This window comes from Tinamus guttatus, unplaced genomic scaffold, assembly GCF_059628265.1.
Source record: "Tinamus guttatus ecotype Peru unplaced genomic scaffold, ASM5962826v1 Tinamus_guttatus_pri_ptg000010l, whole genome shotgun sequence".
Classification (NCBI taxonomy): domain Eukaryota; kingdom Metazoa; phylum Chordata; class Aves; order Tinamiformes; family Tinamidae; genus Tinamus; species Tinamus guttatus.
In genome coordinates this window covers 191,577-200,472 of record NW_028288544.1, presented here as the reverse complement: position 1 = coordinate 200,472, position 8,896 = coordinate 191,577, and the positions used below count along the sequence as shown (strand labels likewise).

Sequence of the window (8,896 nt, the reverse complement as noted above, 5' to 3'; positions counted from 1 at the left end):
TGATGCCCAGCCTGTGATGATGTTCTCTGCCTAGTGGCGCGTTTTCCTTTCCTTCATCCTCCCGTTTTTAGACAGATCTTTACGGGCGGTTACGTTCAACTTGTCGGGCAGCGGAGGGGCAGCTCAGCCTACATCCTCTTCCCGGACGAGGAGGCAGCCCGCAGCGGCAGCAAGGGCAGCTTCAGCAACGCAACGCGGGAAGCGGCACCGCTCCGTCCGGCAGCGAAGCGGCTCCCGCGTCCCTAAACGTTGCGGAAACGGCCTCCTCGCTCCGCCGCTCCTCACGAGCACAGGCGTCTGGTACTCAGCCCTGGCTTGATGCTCATGGGACGTACCACCGCGTTTAAGAAAAGAGTAAACACACAAACGAACAAACAAACCCAACAAACAGAGCACACAAGTCACCTCTCTCTGGAAGCCGGTCAGTTGATTGGTAAAATGAATGCTGTATAGTCAGAAAAACTCAGGACAGAGCCAGGTAAGGTTATGATAATCAGGATAAGGTTTGCTTGCATGTACACTGTGTTTTCAGATTCCCCAGGGAGAGAAAGCAAAAAAGGTCAAAAAATCTAAGGAAATCAAACTGGAGGTCAGGGCAAGGGGGAGAGGGTGGGCAGACAGGGAACACCTCCAAAAATGAAAAGCCAACTTAAAACATCCCATAAACCATTAATATATTGAAACACCACATACTCATTGACAAATAACTACTGCAAAGGCTACACAGTGTGTTCTCAACAGGATGGTGCTGAACATTGTCTCCACAGCAGGTGTTTGGCCATCCCGGGAAAGGAATATTTTTGCATACTTCAGAATGAGTTCAATTCCCAAAAAAAAAAAAAAAAAAAGAAGAAAAAAGTAAAGAAAAAAAAAAGAGGATCTTCACTCAGGATGGGGCTTATTAACAGTCTGCTTCATTAGGAAAATAATGCAGGGTTCACAAAGGTCGTAAGCTGTAAACAGTATCACTGTCCACTTGCTGACAGCAGATTTGGCAAAGGGTTCGCTCGCTCTCTATGTCTCGTGTCAGTTTGAGGGCCTGCAGAGGAGGAAGAAAGAGAAGAAATGATGGTGAGATTGCTGGGAAAAATAAAATGAAAAAAAAAGAAAAGCAGCCCCAACAGCCAGCAAGGAAACCCAACCACTGTTCAAATTGACAAGCGAATATCATTTGTTTGTACCCAAAAGCTTTGAACCCTTGAGCAAGTCATATACCGGTCCCTTGTGAAAACACTTCTCTCTTGCCAAGGTTTGTGTGCACTTCTTTACTACCTTTGCTGCTACCAAGCAATAAAGCAAAAAACCTCCCTCTTAAAGGAAAAGCAATGGCCAAGTCTCATTTACACAAAGGCAGTACGTCGGATCCTTCAGATTTTCTCCTTTTCTTCACGATTGCCCTTTCTCAACATCACGAAAAGGCTGGACACCTGTTCTGTCAGAGGTTGATATTGAGGGCTGTGGTTGAATGACAGCGGAAGGAGGGAGGCTGCTCAGGAGATGCAGCAGGAAGCCACAAACTTTGGTTCACTTTTTTTCTGCACAGTGTAACACACCATCAACAGGCAGGGTCAACTTGGATGAAAAATGTAGTTTAGAAGTACTTACTGAATTAAACATATAGCTAAGTGCCTAGCAGGGTTTTGAAAAGTATGTACTTTTAGACATTCCCATGCAAACCTTCTATACCTTCAGAAATCCCACTTGCCAGCCACCTGCACTGCTTGGCACCTAACTTCTCTTAAAGACCTGGCCCTGACAAGGCTTTTCGAACAAGGGCTTTGTCCCTCACTCCACTTGGAAGCTTTCGAAGATTTTTCCTGCGATAAAAGACTGATGGTTTTACACAGCCCACGAAAATAACGCACTTGTTGACACCAAAAAGAAATTCATGTTAATCACAGGAATGTCTCCGCTCTCTAAGGAACCTGCTATCAGGCACCTTCTGAAGAAAAGGGCAGATGGAGAGGGACTGCTGGGCCAGCAGGTCCTATGTTCCTCCAGGGGAAATCACCCAACTCGTTAGAAAGGACACCACGAAACCACTCTCCTCCGGTACAGCCGAGGATATTCCAAGGCCTCTCCTTAAGGTACCAGACACTGATCCGGTGATAACATTTCATTAAAATGACCTATTCTGATAATGCTAAATGATTGATGGGAATTTAATCATTTTGTCTCATGGTTATTAGAGCAACAGCACAACAGCTGCTGCCGGTACCATTCGAAGAGCCCTTCATTCAGAGTGGCTTAGGGAGCAGACAGATTGTGCCTTTCACCCAAACAAAATTTGGATTTGGCCTTAATTATGTAGGTTTTGGTGGGGAGGGGGGTTAGGCTGTTTTTATGAATAAAGGGATTCCTGACTGGATCACCATACTGATCTCTTCATTTCCAAAGAGCAAATTAATGCTAGCCGTTGATTAATGTGACTGCCCGGCAACAACTCCATGTCACAAGCGCGTCCTGACGGCCGGAACAAGGTCACCTGGAGACACCCAGCGGGGCCTGGTATCCCCCGGCATAGCCCGCGTAAGGACTTGAACGCCGAGCAGGTGAGACCAGGCCCTTTTCACTGCCCCAACTTTTCAATAAAGCCTTGGCACGTGTGAGGCTGGAAACTGCTGACTCCTCAAAGTGCAGATTCATCCCAAGGGAAGAGCCGCCATCCTGAGCACGGTAGCCCGGCCAAGCAGGTAGCTTCACTCAGCAGTCGCTCAAGCTAAGCATGAGCTTAAGCTGCAGCGTGTGAGACAAGCCTTCCTGACTTCAAATGGAGCTATTAATTAAAAGTAAACCAGGACAGAAACTCCTGAATAAGTGCCAGAGTAGTGTTTAACATTTAAATTAAAAATGTATGTAAAATATTGTACCGTGAAGACTGGAGGATGGGTGATCGTAGACACACTTTGCACCTCTGGCACCACTTGGCATTTTTTGAGAAGGCACCTCATCTTTGCTGGTAGCAAAACCTTAACAGACTAAGGCTTAGCAAAGACACAGCACAGTGTGCAACAGACAGGCACCTTCTGCGTTGCCATACGAAAAATATTAATTTTGAGTTACTAGCCAGTCCTCTGACTCTTTTATGAAGCTTGGTTTCTTGTTTCCTTCAGCTAGGGGGAACATTTGGATAGGGAGCTTGCCGAAAAGCATCCTCTGGCTGGTTTCTTAAGCTCCTCCCTGGAAAGTTTAGGGGTCCCTTGAAAAGCCCCTGCACCAAACCTGAAGTCTATATACTATCAGCAAGTGAAAATAAGGGGTTTTAGCCTTTCTCCTGAAGTTGGGCGCAGTCAACTCCACTGATAGATGGGTCCTGTGACAGGCGCACACAAGCTGGAAACTGAGAGCAGAGGCAGCTCCAAGACGGCTGTTTTGGCACCTTGTGTGCAGAAATTTTCAATAAAAGGTACATCTGCTGGACATTAGAAGCAATCACAGTATTATTTCAAAGTAGAGCTTTTACATCTACATAGGTGTATGGTTAATGAAAATCATACCTTTAAAGCAGCAACACACACACAAAAACATTAAAGGATCGGTCAAGATGAACTCTTGCTTTAACACATCCCACAGACATTTTGAAACACAGATGCTAAGCTTGTTCATCCTTTGCAGCGGGGGAGTATGTAACACCATTCAAAAGCTTTTGTGTTTTCTAAATCTTTAGTTAGCAAGTGATTATGTGGGAGATGAGGTGCCCCTTTCTTCTCCACTTTCCCACTGCCTCTCATCTGCTAGCTTGCCACATTCCCACTAGAAATGCTACTCGGGGGCTGAGTCCTTGCTTGGCATTTCCCTGCCAGAAACAGCATTTCCCTACCTCTACCAGACCCCATTCCACCCCTTAGCTGGACAGGGGTCCCTCAAGCTCCAGAGCAGCTCGGCAGCGCCGCCAGCCACGTACCGCTCCTGCCTTTGGTTCCCACCGGTGCTAATTCCGCAGCGCTGGAAACTCCTTCAGACCAGAGAGGTCCCGTGTCGGCGCTCCCCGAGAGCAAGGCACACGTCACGTGCAGCACGAAAAGCCATGGGCACCTCCACAGAATTATGGTGTTAAAACCTGCACCAGTATCACACAGTTCCTCTGTCTGGGAGCCTGCTGGAGAGCTCCCCACCTGGCTGCAGGGCTTGTTGAGTGCAGAAATACCACCATCCAAAGGTCTATAAAAAAGTGTTTTCCCTGGCACCCACTCAGTACTGCTCCCCAATGAGAGGAAATCCCACTACTTTTATAAGTACTGTTTATAAGACTGTTACTTTTATAAGTAACTGTCCTGATGTTTTGGGTGTAAACATCCTGAAGGAAATTTTCATCCTTCACTGGTAGATGGACATTTATTCTAGCACCTCTGACCCTTGTTTTTATGACAGCCAGCAGCAGCACCACTTTTGCTCCAAAATAGGGGCAGGCACAAAAAGCAACAGTAAGTTATATATGGTGACAGTTCTTCTCTTGCTTAAGTTAATATTCTGCCTGGGGTTTTCACAGGTCAGTCCTAAAGAATACGAAATATTTAGAAACGCATAAGGAAGATAACTTTTGGGGCTAATCCTTCTATCACAACAGAGTTGCCACCTAAGTTTTTTGTTGAAGCAGAATAAAAATGAGGAAAATCAATGTCGTGACACATTATGTCACAGACATCCTGTACAGGCATACCATATGCTGTGTTAAAACGGCATTGTGCTGAAATGCGTCTCTGTGAGGTTAAAATGCAAAGTCCATAGGAATAAACAAAATAAAGAGAGAGAGAATTGGCAATTTAACATATCTTCTTTAAAGGGCCTGAACTTTCAGGCATGTTGCAACTTGAATTTTTCTCTTTAAATAGTACTTGTAAAAACAGAATCTTTTAGGTTCCGAAAAGCAGGCAAAGAGCAAAGGGAGAAGAGCAGAAAGAGGAAGAAAGAGGCCCAGAACAGGACTTGCAAGAGCTAACAAGTTGCTGTGCTCGTGCTTGCGTATGCACATCAAACCTCAAAGTAACTTTTCCATTTGCTGCTACTGTTCCACTCCAGAAACGGCAAACACAGCAGATCACAGAATCACAGAATGGCTGAGTTTGGAAGGGACCTCTAGACAACATCTAGTCCAACCCCCACTGCTCCAACAGGGACACCCAGAGCACGTGGCACAGGGTGGCATCCAGGCGGGTTTGGAAGATCTCCAGAGAAGGAAACTCCACAACCTCTCTGGGCAGCCTCAGGGCTCTGTCACCCTCACAGTAAAGTTCTTCCTCACATGCAGAACCGAAGAAAGACATGAGAGCTTTCTCTGTATCTATCATCCGGCTTGGCCAGAACTGCTGTGAGATGCCATGCCGATTAACATGCACGTTGTTCTGATGTATCAGTCGTCTTCTCACGGGAGGCAGCGCTCTTTGCCATGAGAGTGACAACACTAGCGCTTGTTCTTGCAGAGCAAAACCCGTAGCACCACAGTCAATTCTGAACTCACACCAAGACTTTACTTTTTGTACCTCTCCGCCAACACAGAATAAACCTCTGATATTTAAGAGTGAAACTTCAAACCAGACTGCCTGCTTGGGAGACCAGCATTAATTTCTTGGCATAAAATGATTTCACTGCTACGGATCTCATCGCTTACTCATCCTAAATCTACTTTCATCTTTCCATGAACTGTGTATTTTGTCTGTGTAAGACAAACCAGAGGAAGGAGAAGAATTTTTCCTTTTCTTCCATTCTTGCTGCTTTTGTGTAGAATTTATATCATATGCAATTAAATCATTACCATCGCTTTTATACATTTGAATAGTTTAAATCAGGTAAAAAAATAGTATGTTGAACTTTTACAACCCTTTATTAAGCTTTCAAGAAACTAAGCCTCACTCACAGGATCAAAGAAAAGTCTAGTTTGGAAGGAATTTTTGGAGATGATCTGATCCAACCATTCAAAGAAAGTAGGGCCTTAGATTAAGTTATCTGCCAAGCCAAGTCTTGAACATTTCCGGCAAGGGCAGTAAGTGGGCAAGGTCACTTCTACCCGTCCTACAGCTGAAAAGGAGACACCCAGAAAGAGAGTGTTAGCCCATGCTCACGCTGTTGAAGGGAAACGTAGCTCAGGGTTTCCCTAATGTATCTGGACCTGATACTGAACAACTGAATTCACAGGAAATTCGGCAAAAGAAGCAGGCTCCTACAGACTGCACCACATATGTCACTGTGTTGCGGCCCGTACAAAGCAACCATATGCTGTGACACTTGTTTTTACACCTACAGATATGTCAATAGGCAGCTCTGCTGGCTTTCCAGCACGAGCCCTGCTAACATGCAATTGCCTTTGCCCCAGAAACACCATATCTGGCTGACTTGAATTCTCTGCCCTGGCCAACTGTGAAAAAATTAGATACAGGGCATGCCGGAAGGTCTCTGCTTGCGCTGTTGAATCTGAGGGAGAAATGCTGCTTTCATAACCAGACTAGCAATGGACGTCCTCGTTCTCCACTGTGGGTTTACAGCGCAATGGAAACACACTCTCTACTCTTCTTTACTTCGAATGCCCTCGCGGACTGCGCATTTTTTTCTCTGCCAAGTAGCAAGCCACTTGTTATAAAGATCCTTCCTGCTGTGCAGTCTTCTCCCTCTCCTCTGCAGGAAGGCCAATAGCACTTAGAGCGATGGCAGAAGAGGAGCTCCACCAGGCTCCTGTAAGGCAGGGTCCCCTGCAGAGGCACGAGAGGCAGGGCTCTCCCTCAAAACTCTTTTTTCTTTTTTTAATATTTTTCAACCACTGTGTGGTAACGAGTGGAAAAGCTGATGAAATAGCCCCGTAAGACTCAGCTGAAGGGGAGTGCTCCCATGACTCAACAACACTTTATTAATGGAGCCAGCTCCATCAGGGACAACCCTGAGCTGCCTGTTGCAGATGCCCTCATTCACCACGACCTTTAGCAGGAGCCGAGGGAGGACATTGCATGAGCATCCTTCTGTCATTCTCCCTCTGCAGGACAGGAGAAAAAGCCCCGGTATTTATTTAACGGCCTTCTCAAACACAGCGTGGTGCATTTCTGCTGCCTATGCTAAGCCTGCGCTCTTCGACTGCCATGAGCGTAAGACTTACACCTCTCCGACCATCAGTTCTTCACTTGAGCAGAGCACCGGCCTCCTACGAAAAAGCCTCTCCACCTTCACTTAGCTGCATGACGTTGCATTTCTAAACGGAATCTCTAATTATGCGCTTCTCTAAGAAAATATGTTTTCAGGGAGCTATTTAAATGACTAGCTCCAAGGAAGAGAAGAAGAAACGAAAAAAAAGAAAGAAAAAAAGAAATCAACCTGTAACCATCACATCCCATCTCGGAACAAGTGCTAATCTGCAGCTCCTAACAGACACTAAGGCTCATTCACACGAGAAGAAGAGACAATTTAGGAAGACTCATCCTGTAACAAAATGTGCACGCTGTTGATACGTGGAGGGAAGCATTGGGGAGACCGATTGATGCAGGCTGTTCTAAAAATACCAGTTTGTGCTGTCATCTGGCGAGAGTATGTCATCCTGTAATCTTGGCATCTGCAGGGACAGCAAGTTTCTGCCTACTTTTTGCTGTTGAATCACATGACAATACATAATGTACTAATAAATAAATAAATAACACAGAAAGAGAAAAAACACCCAAACCACAGGATCAGGATCAGTTATCCTGGCTTTAGCTGCTGTCGGTTTGTCTGTTCACAGCACAAGGCTCTGGAGGGAAATCTGTTTTTTTTTTTTATAGATTTTTTTCCTAAATTCATAAAAACCAAAAGCACAACCCCATTAAAAAAAAAAAGAAACACCACCAACCTCCCGAAGCAGCGAGCAACTCGTGGTGTTTATAGAGCAGCTCCTGCCGCCTTTGCCCGCTGGGAGCCGGCCCCGGCGAGCAGCCCTGACTCACGCAGCGCCGCTGAGTCACGCTCAGCTCCGCCGCGTTTGCGGGCGGCTGCGACGGCTCTTGCGAGCGCCTGGGCCCAATCGCAGACCCGGATTCAGTAAGGAGCTCAGGCCACGTCTATGGCTGGCAGTCGTTATTTTCCAGGGAATTTCTGCACGGGCAGTACTCATGGTGCGGGCAGCCCTGGCAGGGAGGCACGGGATTTCCACCCCTCCTCCCCGGAGCAGACGTGCTCGGAGCAAGGTCAGCAGCTCCTGTGGGCACCAGCTCCCACACAGTGTGTGCTCTGCCGCTGCGTGCCCAGCAAGGGGGCTCTTGGAGGCACTGGAATCCCAGGGCCCGGCAAAATGCAAAGTTTTCCACCCAGATATTTTTATTTGAAGATTAAACTTGGTGAGTCTGATGCATGGCTAGTCACAAAACCACCTTTCAAAGCTTGGGCTGGCTGGAACAACATTTCAATGTTAGAAGTGCGCCGCAACCCTAACCACGAACCTGCTGGAAATACATTTTGTTCTGCTGGATTTCCTTTAGATTTGCAATGTAGCCCCACCTTGTCTCCATGTGTGAACCTGCCAGGCCCACTCCTAAAACCTCCTCTTTGAAACCCACAGACAAGTAAAGGCTGCTCGGTTCTGAGGCTGCTCAGGATCCTTGGGCAAAGGGCCCTTGAGTTCTGCTCTCTGCACTTCACCTTTTGGATGGAAAATAAGTTTACTGTAAAAGCAAAAAATATATATAATTGTCCTCATGAAACACTGTCCAACAAGAGCTCTCCAATTCAAAGGGGACAAACTCCCCCCAAATCGAGACCTTTCTATGATCCACCGGAGCTTTTAAAATGGTGTCTTAGTGAATACTAAGTGATCTACAGATCTATATGCTTTGTTATGGATTTCACCCAGAACAAGGTGAACACAAATTAACAAACCAGCCAGTAGTCCAAAAAGGTATGGACTACAGAAATATGGATAAGCGTTCATTATTTTTAACGGAGAGGT

General features: G+C 46.3%; 1 protein-coding gene across 1 annotated transcript in view; it reads right to left on the bottom strand.

Moving 5' to 3' along the window:
- Nucleotides 1-657: 657 nt before the first annotated feature.
- Nucleotides 658-8,896, bottom strand: part of FOXO3 (forkhead box O3) — an 82,758-nt gene continuing 74,519 nt past the window's right edge. The window contains exon 3 of the mRNA XM_088522377.1: nt 658-1,039. The gene's annotated coding sequence lies outside the window, so the exon portion shown is untranslated. The remainder of the gene's footprint in view (nt 1,040-8,896) is intronic.